Source organism: Mesoplodon mirus, assembly GCF_964341445.2.
Source record: "Mesoplodon mirus genome assembly, contig: HAP1_SCAFFOLD_883, whole genome shotgun sequence".
Lineage (NCBI taxonomy): Eukaryota > Metazoa > Chordata > Mammalia > Artiodactyla > Ziphiidae > Mesoplodon > Mesoplodon mirus.
The window spans coordinates 177,364-197,708 of NW_028295157.1; the positions used below are offsets into that span (position 1 = coordinate 177,364).

At 38.1% G+C, this 20,345-nt stretch overlaps 1 pseudogene across 1 annotated transcript; it reads right to left on the minus strand.

Moving 5' to 3' along the window:
* Nucleotides 1-530: 530 nt before the first annotated feature.
* LOC309797683 (ferritin light chain-like) lies at nt 531-15,414 on the minus strand (annotated as a pseudogene). The gene is made up of 2 exons: nt 15,346-15,414; nt 531-1,219 (listed from the first exon to the last, which is right to left on the minus strand). The product of its transcript is annotated as a ferritin light chain-like (transcript).
* Nucleotides 15,415-20,345: the final 4,931 nt, after the last annotated feature.

The window sequence follows — 20,345 nt, forward strand, 5'->3', positions numbered from 1 at the left end:
TGATGACTAGCTGCATTGAAGCCAAGAGGTGGTTCACAAAGTTGCTGCACATTAGAATCACCTGGGGAACTCTGAGACCTCCCCGTGCCCAGGCTCCTCCCTAGACCTACTGAATCAAAATCTCTGGGGCTGGGACCCAGACACCAATGTTTTTCTTCCAAGCTCTTTAGGTAATTCAAACGAGCAGCAAAGCTTGAGAACCAGCCCAATAATGGGAACAAACTTATTTCACACAGATAAAGTGGGGCAATTCATATGTTAAAAGAACGTGAATATATGTATATATTTCTTTTTTTTCGCTTTATTCTGTTTGTATTTCAAATAGGCTTTTTTTTCCTTCTGCAAAAAGCGTTATTGGGGCTTCCCTGGTGGTGCAGTGGTTGAGAGTCCGCTTGCCAAGGCAGGGGACACGGGTTCGTGCCCCGGTCTGGGAAGATCCCACGTGCCGCGGGGTGACTGGGCCCGTGAGCCGTGGCCGCTGAGCCTGCACGTCTGGAGCCTGTGCTCCACAACGGGAGAGGCCACAGCAGTGAGAGGCCCGCGTACCGCAAAAAAAAAAAAAAAAAAAGCGTTATTGTTTCCATTTGGTCCAAGGCTTGGGAGAGGGCTCCAGGGCGGTTACAAAGCTGCCTAGTGGCTGCAGAGCGGGGCTTCAGGCAGAAGCTCTGACGCCAGAGGGTCTCCTCAGACGCGGCTGGACTTCAGAGACTCCTGTTTGGCTCGAGGGTGAGCCTTTCAAAGAGATACTCGCCCAGCACAGCCTGCGGACCAGCCAGCCTGCGGAGGTTGGTCAGGTGGTCGCCCATCTTCTGGATGAGTTTCACCTGCTCCTCCAGGAAGCGGCTCTCCAGGAAGTCACAGAGCTGGGAGTCTGCACGGGCAGGACCCAGGGCGCGCAGATCCGATAGTGCCTGGTTCAGATTCTTCTCCCTAAGAATGGCGGCTTCCACAGCATCCTGGGTTTTACCCCACTCATCCTGAGAAGGCTTCTGCGCCTCCTGGAAGAGGGCGCGGCCGCAGCACTGGTTTTGCATTTTCAAGAGGCGCTGGGCGCCCTCACACTTCTCCTCAGCCAGTTGGCGAAAAATGTGGCCCATACTGTCCAGAGTCCCATTGTTGCTGTCGAAATAGATACTCAGAGAGAGGTAAGTGTCCACAGATGCATGTTGAACAGGCGGTGGACGGCGGCCTCCACCTCGGTGGAATAACTCTGACGAACCTGGGAACTCGTGGTTGATCAGTGATAAAGAGCTAAGCTCAAAAAATGGTGTTGGCCTGTCCTGGAGGCTGAGGATAGCTGAGTGTCTGATTCCAAAGGTTGCGAAAGGAAGAAAGGTTGGAGGGTGGTCGGGGGCTGGAGCAAGGAGCGTCCCTGGGTCTGTTCATTCCAAACACTGTTGAAGCAAAAGACAGATCTGCAGGACTGCCGAACGCACTGCCTCAAATAGGCTTCGATATAAATGAACAAGAAGTCCAAGCAAGGACAAAACTTACCCTTCCTCCCACCAAAATAGCTGGTGATACTAGAATCTAGATCTGGGAAGGGATTCTTCCATTACTTTCTTAACATTCCAAGCCACTAGAGCAGTGGTTCTCAAAGTATGGTCACCTTGTAACCAAGCAGTACCCTATGGGGCCTTCCTAGGACAGACCCATCCACCATATCCTCTATTGTAGTTTCTCTCTGAAGTACTCAGATAATAGTATCTCAGGCATATTTCTTGAGTTTTCAGATGCTAAAAACCACCACCCAATGGAAGAAATGAACTCCTTGATGATCATGAGCACATAGCCCCCAGACCTTCTGGCACCTAAGGATGGATAATGTTACCTGCCTTGTGGCCTCAACATCAGCCAATCAGAGGATTGTGCACGAGCTGATCACATGCCCTGGGATGTCCCTCCCTCACCTGGCCTTTAAAAATGCTTTGCTGAAATCCTTTGGAGATTTCAGGGGTTTTGGAACACGGACCACCCCTCTCCTTGCTCGATCCTGCAATAAGCCTTTCTCTTCTCCAGACTCCAACCTTTAGGTTTTTTTTTTTTTTTAATTTTATTTTATTTTATTTTATTTTTTTTATTAGTTTCTGCTTTATAACAAAGTGAATCAGTCATACATATACATCTGTTCCCACATCCCTTCCCTCATGCATCTCCCTCCCTCCCACCCTCCCCATCCCACCCCTCCAGGCGGTCACAAAGCACCGAGCTGATCTCCCTGTGCTCTGCGGCTGCTTCCCACTATCTATCTACCTTACGTTTGGTAGTGTATATATGTCCATGCCTCTCTTTCGCTTTGTCACAGCTTACCCTTCCCCCTCCCCATATCCTCAAGTCCATTCTCAAGTAGGTCTGTGTCTTTATTCCTAAAAAGAAATGAAACTGAGCTATTTGTAATGAGGTGGATAGACCTAGAGTCTGTCATACAGAGTGAAGTAAGTCAGAAAGAGAAAGACAAATACCGTATGCTAACACATATATACGGAATTTAAAAAAAAAATGTCATGAACAACCTTTAGGTTTGTTTGGCCTCACTGTGCTTCAGACACATGAACCTGCATTCGGTAACAACCTGACCAGCTTTACCAGCGTCCCCTGATAATGTGTCAGATATTCAAGTTTTAGGGCCCTATCCCAGCCCTATGGAATCAGCAACTCTAGAGGGGCTCAGTGATCTCTGTTATAACAGGCCCTCCATATGATTTTTATTCACCTTAAAGTTTGAAAATACCTGCATTGTCAGCTGGCCAAAGCGTCCACCAGCAGGTGAAGGGGAGTGACGCCTGGAAAAGATAGGGAGTAGCCAAGGCAAGTACAGCAGCATTTGCCGTGGTAGTAATGGAGAATGCCTTTTCTCCACTGGTTGGCACAGACTAGTATCTGGGAGCAGTGGCAGGGTTATTTAGGATGCTTTACAATTCAATGTAGAGTGACCGCTGTCCTGGTTTGCCAGGGACTTCCCTTGTGTGAACACTTAAAATCTCATCCTGGCAAACCCCTTAGCCCTGGATTTGAAAAAATTAGGGAATAACATGAAATTTAGGGGAAACATGATCTAGGATTTGGGCAAGTCACAAGTGCTAATTAAAGCTAAGCAAGTATGGACAACATCTAGCCTTCTTTACCCCTTTGTGGGAAGGTAAATCTGATTGGGTGAAAGGACTTATTGTTAAGAAATCTTTGTAGAAACATCCCCTTCTGCTTAGTCTGCTGGTTCTCAGTTCTGGCTAGACACTGGCATCGTCTGAGGAGATTTAAAGTTATTTTATTGGTCTAGGATGACCAACAGTCAGTGTGAGGGTTTTTAAAAAGTGCTTCAGATGATTCTAATATGCAGCCAAATTTAGGTGCCACTGCTTAAGCTTTTGAACCACTGCTACTTTTTTCACCTCATCTTCCTATGAGAATATCCAACTGTAGTTGAGGTGTGTTGTTTTTTCTTTTTCTTTTTTTAACTCTCTTATTATAAGATTTACTGTCTTAAATAAGATTGAATGTACAGAAAATCCTGCTAGTCCATCTGGTATAGCTAGATACTTAGAATAATATCGTTAAGATATATACCATTTAAGTACTGTGACTGGCCTTTTTAAAATTAACATATGCATTGAATTAGTACAATCTCTTTTGAAGTTGTCATGTTGGGGAGCTATACCTGTAATCTGCTGCCATTGCTAAATATCTGGACAACTCTTATTAGGAATTGTTTTTAAAAATCTTTAGGGATTAAAACCAAGAGTGCTGTATTATTTGTACTGGGACCACAAAAACCTCACAAAGTTTCCCCACTGTACCTTCTACCCCCATCTCTAACCCTTGGCAACTTCTAATCTGTTCTCCATCTCCACAGTTTTGTTATTTTTTTTTCAGTTTTGTTATTTTAAGAATAATATGTAAACATAATCATGAATTACTTAATCTTCGGAGATTGGCTTCTAAAAACTTTTTCTTCGGCATCATTCCCTTGAAGTTCATTTTAATTTTTGCATATATTAATAATTTGTTCCTTATTGTTGCTCCGTAGTATTCTATCATAAGATTTTATCACAATTTGTTTCAACATTCATCCATTGAAAGACATTTGGGTAGTTGCCAGTTTTGGGCTATTATAAATAAAACTGCTATGAACATTTATGTGTAAGTTTCTGTGGGAACTTAATTAAGTTTTTGTTTCTTTTGGATAAATGCTCAAGAGTACAAGTACTGCGTTGTAGGGTGAATCTACTTTTAGGATTAAAAGAGACTGTCAAGCTGTTTCTCAGAGTGGCTAAACCATTTTATTTTCCCACCAGTGACGTGATATAACTTTTCTACGTACTCGCCGGCATTTGATGTTGTCACTATAATTTTAGTTATTCTCTGATATCTCATTATGGTCTTAATTTGCATTTCCCTAATGCTAATGATGTTGAGCATCTTTTCATGGGCTTCTTTGCCATGTGTATATGCTCTTCCATGAAATGTCTGTTCCTGTCTTCTGCCTATTTTCTAGTTGGATTTTTTTAAGTTGTTTGGAGCGTTCTTTGTATATTATAGATACAAGTCATCTGTCTCATATGGGATTTTCAAATATGTTTTCCCACTGTGTAATTTGAGTTTTCATCCACTTAAAAGGATCTTCTATGAAGCATTTTTAACTCATTTTGATGAGATCCAATTTATCAGTTTTTGCTTTTATTGATCATACTTTCGGTGTCAAGTCTAAGAATTATTCACCTAGTTCTAGATGCCAAAGATTTTCTCCTATTTCTTTTTCTAAAAATGTCCTGCTTTTACATTTAAGATTATGATCCACTTTGATTTAATTTTTGTGTAAGGTGTGGAGGTTTAGGTTAAGGTTCATTTTTTGTTTTTGTCGAGGGATGACCAACTGTTTCAGTACCATTTTTTGAAATGTCTATTCTTCCTTGATAGCTTTTGCACTGCTGTCAAAATCAGGTTAAATGTATTTATGTCAGTCTATTTCTGGGTTCTCTATTCCATTCCACTGATCTATGTATCTACCCTCCAAAATTACTGCAAAGTTTTGAAATTGGGTGGATTAATTCCTCCCATTTTAATCTTCCTTTACAAATTGTTTTAGCTATCCTTCAGCCTCTTCTTACCATATAAATCTTAGAAAAACCTTGTCTATATCCGCAAAAACCTTGAGGGCATTTTAAGAGTAATTGTGTTAAGCCTCTTAAATTGGGGAGAATTGACATCTTTATTATGTTGTGTTCTCTAATCCATGAACAAGGTATGTCTCCCTATTTGTTTGGGACTTTAAAATTTTTCTTCATCAGCATTTTGTAATTTTCAGTATAGAGGTCCTATAAATGTCTTCTTGGGCTTGTATTTAAGTACTTATTTAGGTCAGTTGTAAATGGCATCACATATTTTAATTTAAGCTTCTACACATTTGTTATTAATATATAATGTGATAAAATTGTGTTGATCTTGTACTCTAAAACATTTACAAACTAATATTATTTCTCAAGCTTTTTGTGGATTCCTTGGTATTTTCTCCATTTAGATTATCATCTCATCTTCAGACACAGACAGTTTTACTTTTCCTTAGGCAATATAATAGGATATATTACTCTTCAACATTCAGTAGGATATATTCCTTCCTATTCAACATAGTAGGAATAGTCCTTTTATCTTTTAAATGAACTTTTTAAAAATTTAACTTTTAAATGTATGTATTTATTTATTTTTGCTTTATTTTCTTACTAGAACCTCCAGTAATATATTTAATAAAAGTGGTGAGAGCAGATATCCGTGCCTTGTTTCTGATCTTACAGAGAATGCATTCAGTCTTTCACAGTTAAATATAATGTCGGTATAGGTTGTTTGTAGATCATCTTTATGAGTTTCAGTATGTTCCTTTTCTATTCCTAGTTTGCTTGGAGTTCTTTTTCCTTCTTTTTTTAAAATCATGAATAAGATTGGATTTTGTCAAGTGCTTTCTCTGCATTATTGGATAGGATCACATGACTTTTCCCTTTAATCTATTGGTTATGGTGGATAACATTGTCTGATTTTCAAATATTTAACCAACTTTGCATAACTAGAATAAATGCCACTTGGTCATGGTATATTATTCTTTTTGTATATTTCTGGATTTAATTTGCTAATATTTGGCAGAGGATTTTTACAGCCAATTTCATAAAAAATGTTGGTCTGTAGTTTTCTTCTTTCTATACTATCCCTGTCCAGTTTTGGTATCAAGGTAATACTGGCTTCATAAATTTAATTAGGAACTGTTCCTTCTACTTCTCTTTCTTATCAAATCATGTAAAATTGGTGTTAATTCTTTATGTCTTGGGTAAAAGTGAAATATCTAAGCCTGAATATTCCTTTTGGGAGTTTTTAAATGAAAAATCAGTGTTTCTAATGGTTACAGGAAAATTGAGATTATCTATTTCATCTTGGCTGAGTTTTGGTAGTTTTGAGTGTAGAAGCATTGGCCCATTTCACCTACATTTTTGAATTTATAGTGTAGACTTGCTCATAACAACTTGTTCCTCATTAACCTGCAGGATATGTCATGGTATCCCTGGTTGCATTTCTGATATCTGTGATTTGTGCCATCCATCTTTTTATCTTTATCAGTCTTGCTAGATCTTTATTGATTCGATTGTTTATTTCCAAGAACCAGCCTTTTGTTTCATTGATTTTCCCCCCTATTTTCCTGTTTTCAGTTTCATGGATTTCTATTTCATCTTTATTATTTCCTTCTTTCTGCTTGTTTAGTGTTTTTTTTCCTCTTCCTTTTTTACTGTTGTAATATAGAAAATTAGATTATTGCTTTGAACTACTTTCTTTCCCAATTTAGTGCTATAAACTTCCCTTTCAGCATTGCTTTCACTTCATTCTGCAAACTTTGATCTGTTATATCTCCATTTTCTTTTATTCTATGCATTAAAAAATATTTCCTTGGTGCTGTCTTTTTTACCCATGAGTTATTTGGAATTGTGATGTTTAGTTTTCACATGATTGAAGATTTTCCTGTTGTCTTTCTGTTATTGATTTCTAGTCTGATTCCATTATGGCTAGAGAACATACTCTATGATTTTAATTCTTTTAAATCTGCTAATTTTTTATGAATATATAAATGAAAGAAATAAGAAATCCTCTGAGTCTTAGCATCCAACACTTAGGCACATTACAATTTAAATCTGCTAAGGTTCTTTTTATTGCCCAGTATATAGTATATGAGTGAATATTCCATGGACACTTGAATATGTATTCTGCTGTTACTGAGTGTGTTCTTTAAATGTCAGTTATATCCTATTGATTGATGATGTTTTCATTTCTTCCATATTCTTGCTGATTTTTCTCTCTGGTAGTTCTATAAATTGCTGTGCTGAAGTCTCAAATAATAATTGTGGATTTAAAATTTTCTCCTTTTACTACTTTTTTCAGAGTTTGCTTCATGTATTTTGAAGTTCTGTTGTTTGGTGCACACACATTTAGTATCATTAGGTCATCTGGGTGGATTATTCCTGTTATCTTTATGTAATGACCCTGTTTGCCCCTAATAATTTCCTTTGCTCTGAAGTCGACTTTATCTGATATTAATATAGCCATTCCTACTTTTTCTGATTAACATTCACATGATATATCATTATCTTCCTTTTACTTTGAACTACCTATATCATGATGTTTAAAGTAAACTTCTTATAGACAGTATATAGTTGGATCATGCTTGTGAATTTTTAATCTACTCTTCCAATCTCTGTCTTTGACTTGGTTATTTAGATCATTTACAGTTAATGTAATTATTGCTATGTTAAAGATTAGGTCTACCATTATATTTTTTGTTTTGTCTTTTACCTTAGTTTCTCAATCCTGTGTTTCTCTTATTTTGCCTGGTGGGTTACTTAAACATTTTTTAATAAGTCCATTTTAATTTACTTTATTTATAATCATTTGTGTATACTGTTTGTATAGTTTTCTTAGTGGTTGGTTTTGGCATCACAGTATACATATGTAACTTACCATAGCCTACTGGAATCAGTGTTTTATTACTTCAAGTGAAGTTCCAAAATTTTACTTCCATTTAGTCTCTTAATATTCCCCAGTTTTAAAGTATGATTTTCTGTAGTATTTCCTTTCTCTACATTGAGAACCACATCAGATGGTGTCATAATATTTGCTTTGACCATCAGATAGTATTTAAGAAACTCATGAGGCTAATGATAGTCTCTTATATATACCCCATTTGTTTTCACCCATTCCATTGTTCCCCTTTTCTTTCTGAAGTTCCCAGTCTTCTGTTATTGTTTTTTTTTTAATGTTTTCATAACATTAGGTGATATCTGGGCTTTCCAGTGCCATTGAATATGAGTTTCAGGAAACACTGAGTCTGGCTCACTTAATGCTGCTGAGTTGGAGGGTTTGTATATGTTGGGCCTGTTGGCGCAGCAGGTGCTAGCAGATTAGACTAATGTTGATGGGACTAGTGCCACAGGAGGATGGGTTCCCATTCAGGCTATGCTGCTGCTACAGTAGATCAAGTCCCCCTCTACCCCAAGTGTGGGGCAGTGACCTGCTGCTGTCACTGCTTTGTATTAGGCTGCTTTTGCCTCAGGTGTGTGGTGGGATCCCTTGGAAGCTGCTGTCAATCACAAGGTTAAATTCATTTCAGAAATACTTAAGTATAAATATATAGCCTGGCTCCTGTAGGACCCCTGTAATAGTTTTTTATTGCTTCCATACAAATGACCACAAATATAGTGACTCAAAACAATGTAGATTTATTACCTTACAAGTCTGACATTGGTCTCAATTGAGTAAAGTAAAAGTGTTGGCAGGATCTACAGATGAATGGATAAAGATGTGGCACATATATACAATGGAATATTACTTAGCCATAAAAAGAAATGAAATTGAGTTATTTGTAGTGAGGTGGATTGACCTAGAGACTGTCATACAGAGTGAAGTAAGTCAGAAAGAGAAAAACAAATACCATATGCTAGCACATATATATGGAATCTAAAAAAAAGAAAAAATGGTTATGAAGAACCTAGGGGGCAGGGCAGGAATAAAGACGCAGCCATAGAGAGTGGACTTGTGGACACAGGGAGGGGGAAGGGTAATCTGGGATGAAGTGAGAGAGTGGCATGGACATATATACACTACCAAATGTAAAATAGATAGCTAGTGGGAAGCAGCCGCAAAGCACAGGGAGATCAGCTCTGTGCTTTGTGTCCACCTACAGGGGTGCGATCGGGAATGGAGGGTGGTAGGGAGATGCAAGAGGGAGGAGATATGGGGATATATGTATACGTATAGCTGATTCACTGTTATGAAGCAGAAACTAACACACCATTGTAAATCAGTTATACTCCAATATAGATGGTTAAAAAAGAAAAAGAAAGTGTTGGCAGAGCTACATTCTTTTCTGGAGGCTCTTAGGGGTGTTTCTGTTCCCTGGACTTTATCCGCTTCCAGCAGTCACTTGTAGTCCTTGACTCAGAGTCCCCTTTCTCCACCTACAAAGCCCAAAATGTTGAATCTCTCTGATTCTGCTTCTATTAGGACATCTCTCTTTCTCTTTCTACAGTTGGGAATGGTTTTCTACTTTTAAGGACTCATGCAATTAGATTTGTTCCATGAGGTAATCCAGGATAATCTTTCTATCTCAAGGTCTATAACTTCAGTCATATCTGCAAAGTCCTCTTCACCATGTAAGGGAACATATTAATAGGTTCTAGGGATTAGGGTGAGGGCATTTTTAGGAGCCATTATGCTCCCTACCACACCCTTAACAAGTGACCTTGAGAAAATTACTGAGATTTTTAAAGCCTTACTTTCCTCAAACATAAAATGGAAAGAAAGCTAAACTAGTTAACATCATGAAAGTGAAACAGTATACATGAAATCAACTAATTCAAAAAATAAGATTTCTTCTTTTTCTTTATGATTTACATGATTCTCAGAGTTCAGTTACTTGAAGAGTTACTTTTTTTAAACAGAACTAAGGAATTTCAGGGTTCAGGTGCTGTAAGATTGTCTGAATTATCTGAGTAACAATTAGCTAAGCACAGGTGTAAAGCATTTGATTTACTCCCTGGTTTTCTTTATCTTCTCATCCCAGTAAATGCATATCCTTTTCTAGCTCCAGCCAGTAGAGTCAGAGCTTGTTTTACTGTTTAACTAAAGTTGAATTTAAATTCTCTCTACATCTCCAGATTCTCAGCCCTGGTTGCATATTATAATCACCTGGGGAGATTTCAAGAACTACTGATGCCAAATTTCTACCTATCATGGATATTTGAGGAGGGACCTGGAATGAAATGCTCTAGCTTATGGTTTTTGGAACCAAATCATAGTCTACACTGAGCCAAATTATTTGCGAGATCACCTCTAAAAAGGAATTTATCTGTGGTAACTAATGCTCTTCCTTTGTCAGTATGCTTGATTTGTCCCTCTTTGGGGGAAAAAAGAGGGGGAAAAAAACCCCAGCACTTGTGCTCCCTGAATTATAACCTGATGCTGTGGAATTAGTGTTGGCTTAGAGCACACATCTTCGGATACCCATTCTCTCTCCTGCTTCCTTGCATGAACTTATATCCTTGGGCAGTGTTTCATCCACCACCCTCTTTTGCTTCTAATCTTAGCAAGTAAAGTCTCCCCTTCATGAAACAGCATTTCATGAGGCTTACTGGGAGCATAGGTCTGTTCCAGACCTATCCTATGTTAGCTAAAGCAGATATAAGTGATGTATTTTTGGCATTCATCCTTGTGGGTTGGAAAGAGAAGACAGAATTTTATCCTTTAGGTGTCATCTGACTGGACAAATGGGCTCTTTCCCTCTGCTGCCTACCATGTAAAAACCTGAGGGTGTTACCTCTAGACGGTATCTTCCAGTTATCAAAATAGTTCAGATAAGTCAAATTTCTCAGTAAAAGATGACAAAACTATGGCTTAGGTGGTTAATTTTCTATGTCAATTTGTCTGGGCCACCATGCCCAGTTATTTGGTCAGATATTATTCTGGATATTTCTGTGATGGTGTTTTCGTGTTTTTTACAATTTGTATTTATTGATTGATTGATTGATTGATATTTTTGGCTGCGTGGGGTCTTCGTTGTCACACGTGGGCTTTCTCTATTTGCAGCAAGCGAGGGCTACTCTTTGTTGTGGTGTGCAGGCTTCTCATTGCGGTGGCTTCTCTTGTTGCAGAGCATGGGCTCTAGGTGCACGGGCTCAGTAGCTGTGGTGCACGGGCTTATTTGCTCCACGGCACATGGGATTTTCCCAGACCAGGGCTCAAACCTGTGTCCCCTGCATTTGCAGGCGGATTCTTAACCACTGTGCCACCAGGGTAGTCTCTGTGATGGTGTTTTTGGATGAAATTCATATTTAAATTGGTGTTGGACTTTGAGTAAAGCAGATTATCCTCCATAGTATGGGTGTGCCTCATCCAATCAGTTGAAACTCTTAATAAAACAAAGACTGACCTCCCTGTCGCAAAAAGGAATTCTGCCAGAAGACTTACAGAAATTGAACTGCAACTCTTCCTAGAGTCTCTAGACAGCCTAACCTGCAGATTTTGAATTGACCAAGCCTCTATTATTGTGTGAACCAATTGTTTAAAATCTCTCTCTCTCTTTCTCTATCTTTATATAGATATGGATATTGATCTAGGTATCAATATTGATATCTAGATCTAGATCTATCAATATATATGGGCACATTGTATACACATGCTGTTGGTTCTGTTTTTCTGGAGAAGCTTGACTAATATAGTGGCCCATATAAATAGAAGGATGAACTCAAGTTCACCCAGGTAGAAAGTAGTACAATGAGAACTGGAGCTTAAGGCCTCATGACTCATTCAGCTGTGAACACTGACCCAGAACTGGGGTCCGCAAACTCTGGCCCACTGATCAGATCTCGCTTGACTCCTGGTTTTATACATAAAGTTTTGCTTGAACACAGCCACACCCATTCATTAACGTATGGTGCATGGCTGTTTCTGTGCTACAGCAGCAGATAGGCAGTTGCAACGGAGAGGTATGGTACACAAAATCCAAAATATTTACTATCTGACCCTTTACAGAAAAGATCTGCTCACCCTTGCTCTAGGATGCCATCTGATTTCTGATAACACAGAGGAGAATAATTCATGCACATTGGGGTTGATTGTTAATCTCATGTCCTCCTTAGGTCAAAGATCTCTTAAATGCTCACCCTTGCAATAGCCAGCTTGGGGAGCATTGTCTGAGGATACAGAAATATTTCTTGCCAGGTCTTTCCAATCCACACTGCTCCCTGACTATGGTTCTTAAAACCTATTTTTTAAAATAATTTTATTGGAATATAGTTGATTTACAGTGTTGTGTTAATTTCACGTGTACAGCAAAGTGAATCTGTTATACATATACATATATCCACTTTTATTTTTTTTTAGAGTCATTTCCAAATAGCCCATTACAGAGTATTGAGTGGAGTTCCCTGTGCTAATAAGAAGAGCAGGTTCTTATTAGTTATCTATTTTATGTATAGCAGTGTGTATATTTCAGCCCCAATCTCCCAATTTAGCCTCCCCACCACAATCCCCTGGTAACCCTAAGTTTGTTTTCTACATCCCTGCCTCTACTTCTAAAACCTGTCTATTTTAACCAACTACCACTCATTGCTTACTGTCTCTGGCTTCATGTACTTCATAATAAATCTACCTCTTGTTCAATCCTGGATGACATGTTCCAAAGACTGGGATAATATCTTATTCTACATAACTTGTCCTTGATATTGTCTAACTTGGGGTCTTTATCTATGTCCCAAAGAAGACAGTCACACTCTGTCTTCTAGTACTACTAATAATACCACATTTTAGGGCATGAATTTGACCCAATGCACTGAACTATCCCTTTAGAAACTGTATGCAACCTGTCACTGGGTTTTAGCACCGGGATAGAGCTCAAATTAGTGTTCATATTTAAACAAATCTACTTGACCAGAAACTTTTTGTCTCACCATTTATTTTATTACACAAGTAACTTCTCTCTTTGCATCTATGATGTAAATATTTTTAATTTCCTAAATTATCTGAAAAATTATTTAGAGCTTCCATTTCAGTAGGCATTGGAATTGCTGTGTTATGACTATTTCATTATTTTATTTCCAAATGCTAAATTAGGCTTCAAGCTTTGGCCAGGAGTAGACAGGAAAGGGTTTTAAAAGAAATGAAGAATGGGAAAGACTTCTGATGCAACGGAGACTTAATAAAGATTTGCTTTTGAATCAAGAATTTATAATAAAGGTTTGATTTTGAGTCAATAAGTTATGTCATTGCAAAATAGCTCCCTGGTAAAATTCCATTCTTTTGTAATCATTAAGTACAGAAATTAACCATCAAAATATGCAGTGATCTTTTTCATTTTCTAAAAACAAACCTATATCTAGATGAGAGGAGAATTCATTTCATAACTCAGGCTCTGGACTTACGACTCCAAGTCCTGTTTTCTTTCAACCATGCCTGCTAAGTTTCTGTCTAACTTCTTGAGCATGAGGTAATGGCTTCAGCTTTCATCTCCTTACTCAGTATATAGCTTGGTGACTAAGAGTAAGGGATCTAAACCTTGAGAACTTGGGTTCCAATCTTGACTCTAAAATTTACTTGTTGAGTACTCTTGAGCATGTTATCTGTTTCTGCCTCAGTTTTCTCATCTATAATATAGAGATAACATTACTTCTCTCAGCGAGTTGCTATGAGGGTTAAAAGAGAAAATTCATACAATGCAAGAATTTATCAGTTCTTGGAACACAATAAATACTGAAAAGAAATGTTAGCCATTATCAAGGGCCCCTCATTTTATGGATAATATAGATTAGTTTATATAGGTCTAATATTTACATATACATAACTATTTTGTACCTATATGTGTGTATACGTTCTTCTTAGAAATTGAGCAGTCAACATTCACATCTAAAAGTATGTGCTCCAGGGAGATCAGCTCGGTGCTTTGTGACTGCCTGGAGGGGTGGGATAGGGAGGGAGGGAGGGAGACGCAAAAGGGAGGGGATATGGGAACATATGTATATGTATAACTGATTAAATTTGTTTTAAAGCAAAAAATAAATAAATAAATAAAAGTATGTGCTCTGTGAAATGTAGATCTCCTGTGTACAGACACAGTGCTGTAGTTATCTATTGCTACATAATAAAGAAGTCCAAACTTAGTGGTGAAATAAACAAAAATTTTAATATGTGCCCAGATTCTGTGGGTCAGCAATTCAAACAGTACGCAGAGGAGATGGCTTGTCTCTACTCTGTGACTGATGTCTGAAACCTCAGCTCAGGAGGATTCAAATGGCTGGGGCTGCAATCATCTAGATAATTTTAATTCACATGTCTGGCCCTTGAGATGGGATGACTTGAAGACTGGGCCCAACAAGGACTGTTGCCTGGAGTGCCTATAGATGGCTGCCCATGTGGCTTGGACTTCTCATAACGTGGTAGTTAGGATTCAAGATAGAGTATCCCAAGAATGAGCGTTCAGGGTTGAAGCATTCCAGGAGAATCATGCAAAAGCTGCATGACCTTTGATGACCTAGTCTTAGATGTTACATAGCATCACTTTATACTATTGCAGGCGTTGGAGACCTTTTTCCCTAAAGTGTCAGACGGTCAATATTTTAGGCTTTACACGCCATACAGTCTCTTTTGCAACTACTTAGCTCCGCTGCTGTGATGTGAAAACAGACACAAACAATACGTATACTAAGGAACATGGCTGTGTTCCAATCAAGCTTCATTTATAAAAGCCAGTAGAGGCCTAGATTTGGCCCACCAGCCATAATTTACTGACCCCTGCTCTACTGTTTGAAGCCATGGAAAGCCTGCCCAAATTCAAGGGGAAATGCCCACGTCTGGATGTGAAGAATGGCAACGAATCTGAAACCCTGTATTAAAACCACTACATATGGGATACTTAGAAGAAGATCTGTCTGCATACCTTGTTTCTCCCATGTATGGTGGATATGAGGTATTGGCACATGTTACATCTCTGTAAGCCTGGGTCAAGGTCAAAGTTGGAATCTGAACTCAATGACCTTGATTTCTGGAAGAATTGGTAACTCTACTTATGATATCCTTACACTCCTTACCCATATAAATACATCACAAAAGATAGATTTCAAGTAAACAGTTGCTTTATGGCAGATTTTTATTATGTCTCCATTGACTGAATTATTCCATTTTGGTTAGAAACATGAGTTTTGGTTCTTTCCTAAAGAGATCTGCAACTTTTCAGATGTGGCATTTCATTCTAATGAGAGGATGATGTAGGTTTTTATAAATGGAAAAAGCAGGGCAGGCTGAGTTCACTCAGATCATACCAATGCTTACAGGAATAACCGAAACTGGAACACAGTCTTCCAGGTTTTCCCGTCCTGTGCTCTTTCCGGTAGGTGCCATTGTCTGCTGGGCCTGGCAGTAATAAGTTTTGACCTTTACCTCTCTACACTCTTGTGAAGTGGTTTTGGGCTTTGTTAGCTTTCTTATGAGTTTGTACTAAACTGTGTCCATAAAGTAGGCTGAATTCCTCAGGGAAGGATGATAGCTGTTACTGTGTTATTACTGCAAATGTTGTGTTGGTTACTTTTTTTTTCTTTTCTTTTGTCCAGTTGTATCCTGAACTTAAAAGTTATATTATCTGAAATGAACGATGTGCCTCTGGTGGAAAACACTAATTTAAGGGATGAAAATTCCTGATGATTGCTTCAGTCAACCCTTAATACACACTGAGCTTCATTAGTAAATAGACAACTCTCAGACCTTTCCCTTGGAAGAGGTCGCATAATCAGGCTTTGTGTTGATTTCGCATTCTGTTCGTTAGAGACAGAACAAAGTAGAATAATTGGCTGGTACAGGGAAAGCAGAAAGAACTTTCTTCTATTTTGGTGATGCATCCCGTAATAAGGGTTGAAAATGAGACTGGAGGTAAAAACGTGAAACTCAGAAGAGCAAAGGAGAGAGGATATTGTTTCTTTGAAAATATTCTTTCAGTGTTGGCCCAGATGAAATATGAAGCTGAAGAAATTTTTTTTAAATGATGATTTTTGTGTTAACAATGTGAGTGTGGAATTAGTAAGAATCAGAAAGCAAGCATCCTTTTCCACCAAGGACTTGGGAGCAAGTGAAACCATAAATACTCCCGGTTCTTAGAAACCCTTTTGGAGCAGTAATCAGAGAAGGGTAAAGGCAAAGCCTCAGAGCAGAGGTGTTCAGAGCAAAGGGATAGGAGGAGAACAAAAGGAGAGTGGATATTTTTAGAGCTGTCATTTTGAAATGTACCTGCTTCTGATTCAGTGCTGCTTTGCTACTGTGTTGATCCCGTGGAAATCCTCAAAGCAGGAGCAGCCCTATTTTAAAATAATAAGGTTAGAGCAAGTGACTTGAATCCAGGTCTCTTTAGCTCAAGAGCACAGAGGAGAGTGTGAGGAAAGAGTGAGGCCACAAGGAATTGTTCACTGGGTACATTTTCCCCAAACCTCACTAACTGGGAGAAACTGACCACTGGATTATGTGGCTTGAAGGAAAGCAAAAATGTTGAAAACTAAGAGTGTGGAGCTTGTTTAGAAAGCAAGCTCTATCATTTGGTCACCTGCTGATGATAATAGCATTGGCTGAGTCCTGACCATTTACAATGAAGGCACTTCTGTAGGTCATAAGTTCCAGGAGGGCCAGATCTGAGTATGTCTGTTTCAGCATTTAGCATGGTTTAGCATCTTAGAGCCCGGTACATTATTGGCATATAGTAGACTTAAAAATGAATATTTGTGGATTGTCTGAATGAGTGGATGGATGTGTGTGATTCATATCCTATTTGCAGGTCCTATGCCCTACAGTGGATTTTCAGTGTCAGATTGGGAACATATTTATGATGGGGATTGGCATTGGATAAAGATTACACATCAAAGGGCTTTACATTGACATCCCAAAAACCTCATAGGAATTACTTAACAAAGAAATAAACTTGGATTCTGTATAATTTCTAATTTATAAGCTGGCCAGACCACTGGTATTTCTGCCAGTCCTCTGGTAGTTCCGATGATGTCCCCATGATGACCCAGGCATAATCAGAATGGCTTTAGGATTTGGGAGCCAAAATGTTCCTCAGTATTTACTGCTTTGCTAGTCCATTTAAGAAAATGGACTATTGAAAAAATAGCTTCAGACACAATATGGCATTTTATGATTTAGCATAAAATCTGAGAAATATAGAGGTTATCTGAAGCCTGCAATGGTAAAGTTCCCTCTGCTATTGAAGTTGTTGTCTTTAAATAAAGATTCTACATCAGTAATGCTATATATATATATATGTTTTTTTTCTGATATTCAGGTTAATTTCCTATTCTCTATAAGGAAGTAATTAGTTGGTTGGTATGAGAGCTAGTGTGGCTTCCAAAAGTGAAAAGTATTATTTTGTTGTAATTTCCAGCTACCTAAGGATGGGAGAGGCCCAGGACACTGCAGTCAGTATATTATGTGGAGCAGGTTATATTGTGGTTTATTTATGACCTTTTACATGTTTATTTTCTATGCAATTTTGTGTGCTCCTTTTTGAGTTTTGGTAGATAAGTGTTTTGTAACTTCAGAATACTTGGAGTTATATATATATATATATGACATATATATATATATATATATATATACATATATATATATATATATATATATATATATTTATCATAGTAGTTAAAGCCGTGGACAGTGTACTAGTCTACCTAGGTTCAAATTCTGGCTTTACCCTATGACTTCCCTGTGGCTTCCTCTGCTCACCTATTTAAAAGGAGTATAATAAGACTGCTGTGGTGAGTTATATACTAAGTGCTATTTAAGCATTTGCTATAATGATTATGTATAGTCGAAGGAAAGGAACTTGCCCCTTGATTCTCTCTGTATTCCTAGTGCTTAAGAATTCCTAGTGCTTTCCTAGTGCATTGTCTTAGGATAGAGATAGCTCAGTATAGTTCTTCTCACTATAAAGTACTGTTACGTTGAAAGTCTTTGCTTGTGTACTAATAATCTATGACATATCTGCTGAGGACAAGGAAAGGAATAGTTTTAAAACTTCAATGGATAACAAAAGATTGTATGATGTAATGCCTTTATTATGTAATTATAAAACTAACAAATGATCATGGTAGAAAATTTGAAAAACTCCTAGACAAAATAGAGATCAATAAAATTTGGAGTAGCGTTCAGAGTGTAGAGTTGTCCATGAATATTAGTGCTTTCACATTTTCCAGGACTTTAAGTAGACTCTGCTTCTTAAGAGTCTGTTCATGATATTTTATTTTAATGATGTTTTCATCATGGGGACACACACACACACACACAGAAATCTGTTAAAAAAAAAGAAAGACATGAAAATCACTGATGTTTCAGATAGCCACATGAAATAAAGTGAGAAAGGTCAACAAGCTGAAAGAATGTGGAGTAGCATCTCCTTAATTGCTTACATAATTCTGATAATTACCTCTCTGTGGATAATGTAATTAATGGGGAATCTAATTCAAGAAAAATGTATGAACTTCAAGCCTTCTCAAAGCCACGTATTTCTTTCCACAAAAGTTTAATTTCCACGGTCGTGCTTCCTTATTACCTGACAGGGAAAGTGTATTGTATGGCAAAGGATCTTCCCGAAGGAGGGTGCTTCCCACACTGATCGTCATAAATGACTTCGGAATTACTGTTGCTATATTACCAAAATCTTAAACTAGGGTATTTTTGACAAATGTGGTCCTTAGTTAATTTTTAGAGCTACAAACTGTCAGATGGCTCTGCAATAACAATTGTCTGGCTGTTCTTCAGGGTGATCACAATATGGTAATGACCTTGAGGTACCACTAAAAAGCAGGAAGGTGTGAGTCTTCCTTTGGTTCCAGAGTGAAATGCGAGTTGGAGTTGGAGTTGGAAAAGAGGCCGACAACCAAGTGATAGAGAAGGAAATGTGAGGTCATTAATGAAAATCCAGGTTTAAGTTAAGGTGAAGAGGCATGAGGATATGGTCAGCTGTTACAGTATTACAAAGATCAGGAAGAAGCATATCCATGAATGTGGTTTGTATTGCAATCTGCTGAAAAAGAGACAAGTATCCTGGCCTGGCCTTCATGGAGATTATTTTTATTGATTCTGATAATAGATTATTGTTGAAAAGGGCCTCCTATAAATTATAACCATGCAAAGGCAGCAAGATAATTTGTTTTTTCTTTATGTATGTGTTTCTCATTCCTACTCACTTCTCTCTTAGGGGAAGAGAAAATCACAAAACACAAAAATGTCAAATCTCAGCTATTCTTTTTCAAACTAATTTCTTTTCCAAATTCCAAAGGAGGCAATAGGTTAACTGTTAAGATTTGTAAGCCTCAAAAAACTAGATTTTTACAAAGTGTAGCCAAATTTTATTCCATAAATAGTAGCTTTGGAAAGAATATGTGATGATGCAAAGTTGGAAAAAGCTGGTTTTTCTTCCATAAATGACTTCACCGTGTGGGAGAAGAGGCAGAGAAGAAATCAAAGTAATTAAACATGGGGTGAGTTTTTCTGATAGGGGACTCTAGTGCTTTAAAATAGACTAGATAATCCTCGGGATAATCTGAGGGTAGAACAGACCAGTGCCTCATTTCCAATCTGGTACCCTGGAAGAAAACAGTGTATTTCCTTTGAGGTCTTGAGAGGTGTTTCTTCTTCTTTGTTTTGTTTTTGGTTCATTTTGTAATCAACTTTATTAAGGTATCATTTACACACAATAAAATGCAGACATGTTTAGTCAATGGTTCAATGACTTTTAATTAATGTACACATTTGTATAACTACCACCCCCATAAGATCGATAACAATTCTAAAACCCTAGAAAGTTTCCTCCTAGGCTTTTGCAAAAGTATCCCCATCTCCCACCCCAAGGCAACCACGGATCTGATTTTTATCTTTAGAGATGAATTTTGCCCAGTTTAGAATTTCATGTAAGTTGAATAATACAGTAGGTGCCCTTTTGATCTGGCTTCACTTGCTCAGCATATGGTTTTTGAGATTCATTCATGTTGGGATGTTTTAAAACCAGGACTTTAGCCTGGGTGGCCGATGTTGTCTGAAGGCACCTATAGGTACATCTGAGTCTCTGGCATTGTCACTGTCTGTTCTTGGCTCAGTATTTTCAACTTTACTAAGAAGCACAAGGTTGAAGTAAGGAAGATCATTGTCAGTATAATGGAGGTGAAGTGGGTTCTGTTATATAATATTCTCAGCATAAATTGACCTGCTTGGAATCATTGTGTTGATAATTGACAAGAATACTCTTCCTCCAAAAACCTTGATACTATAAAACTTCTAAAGGACGCTGT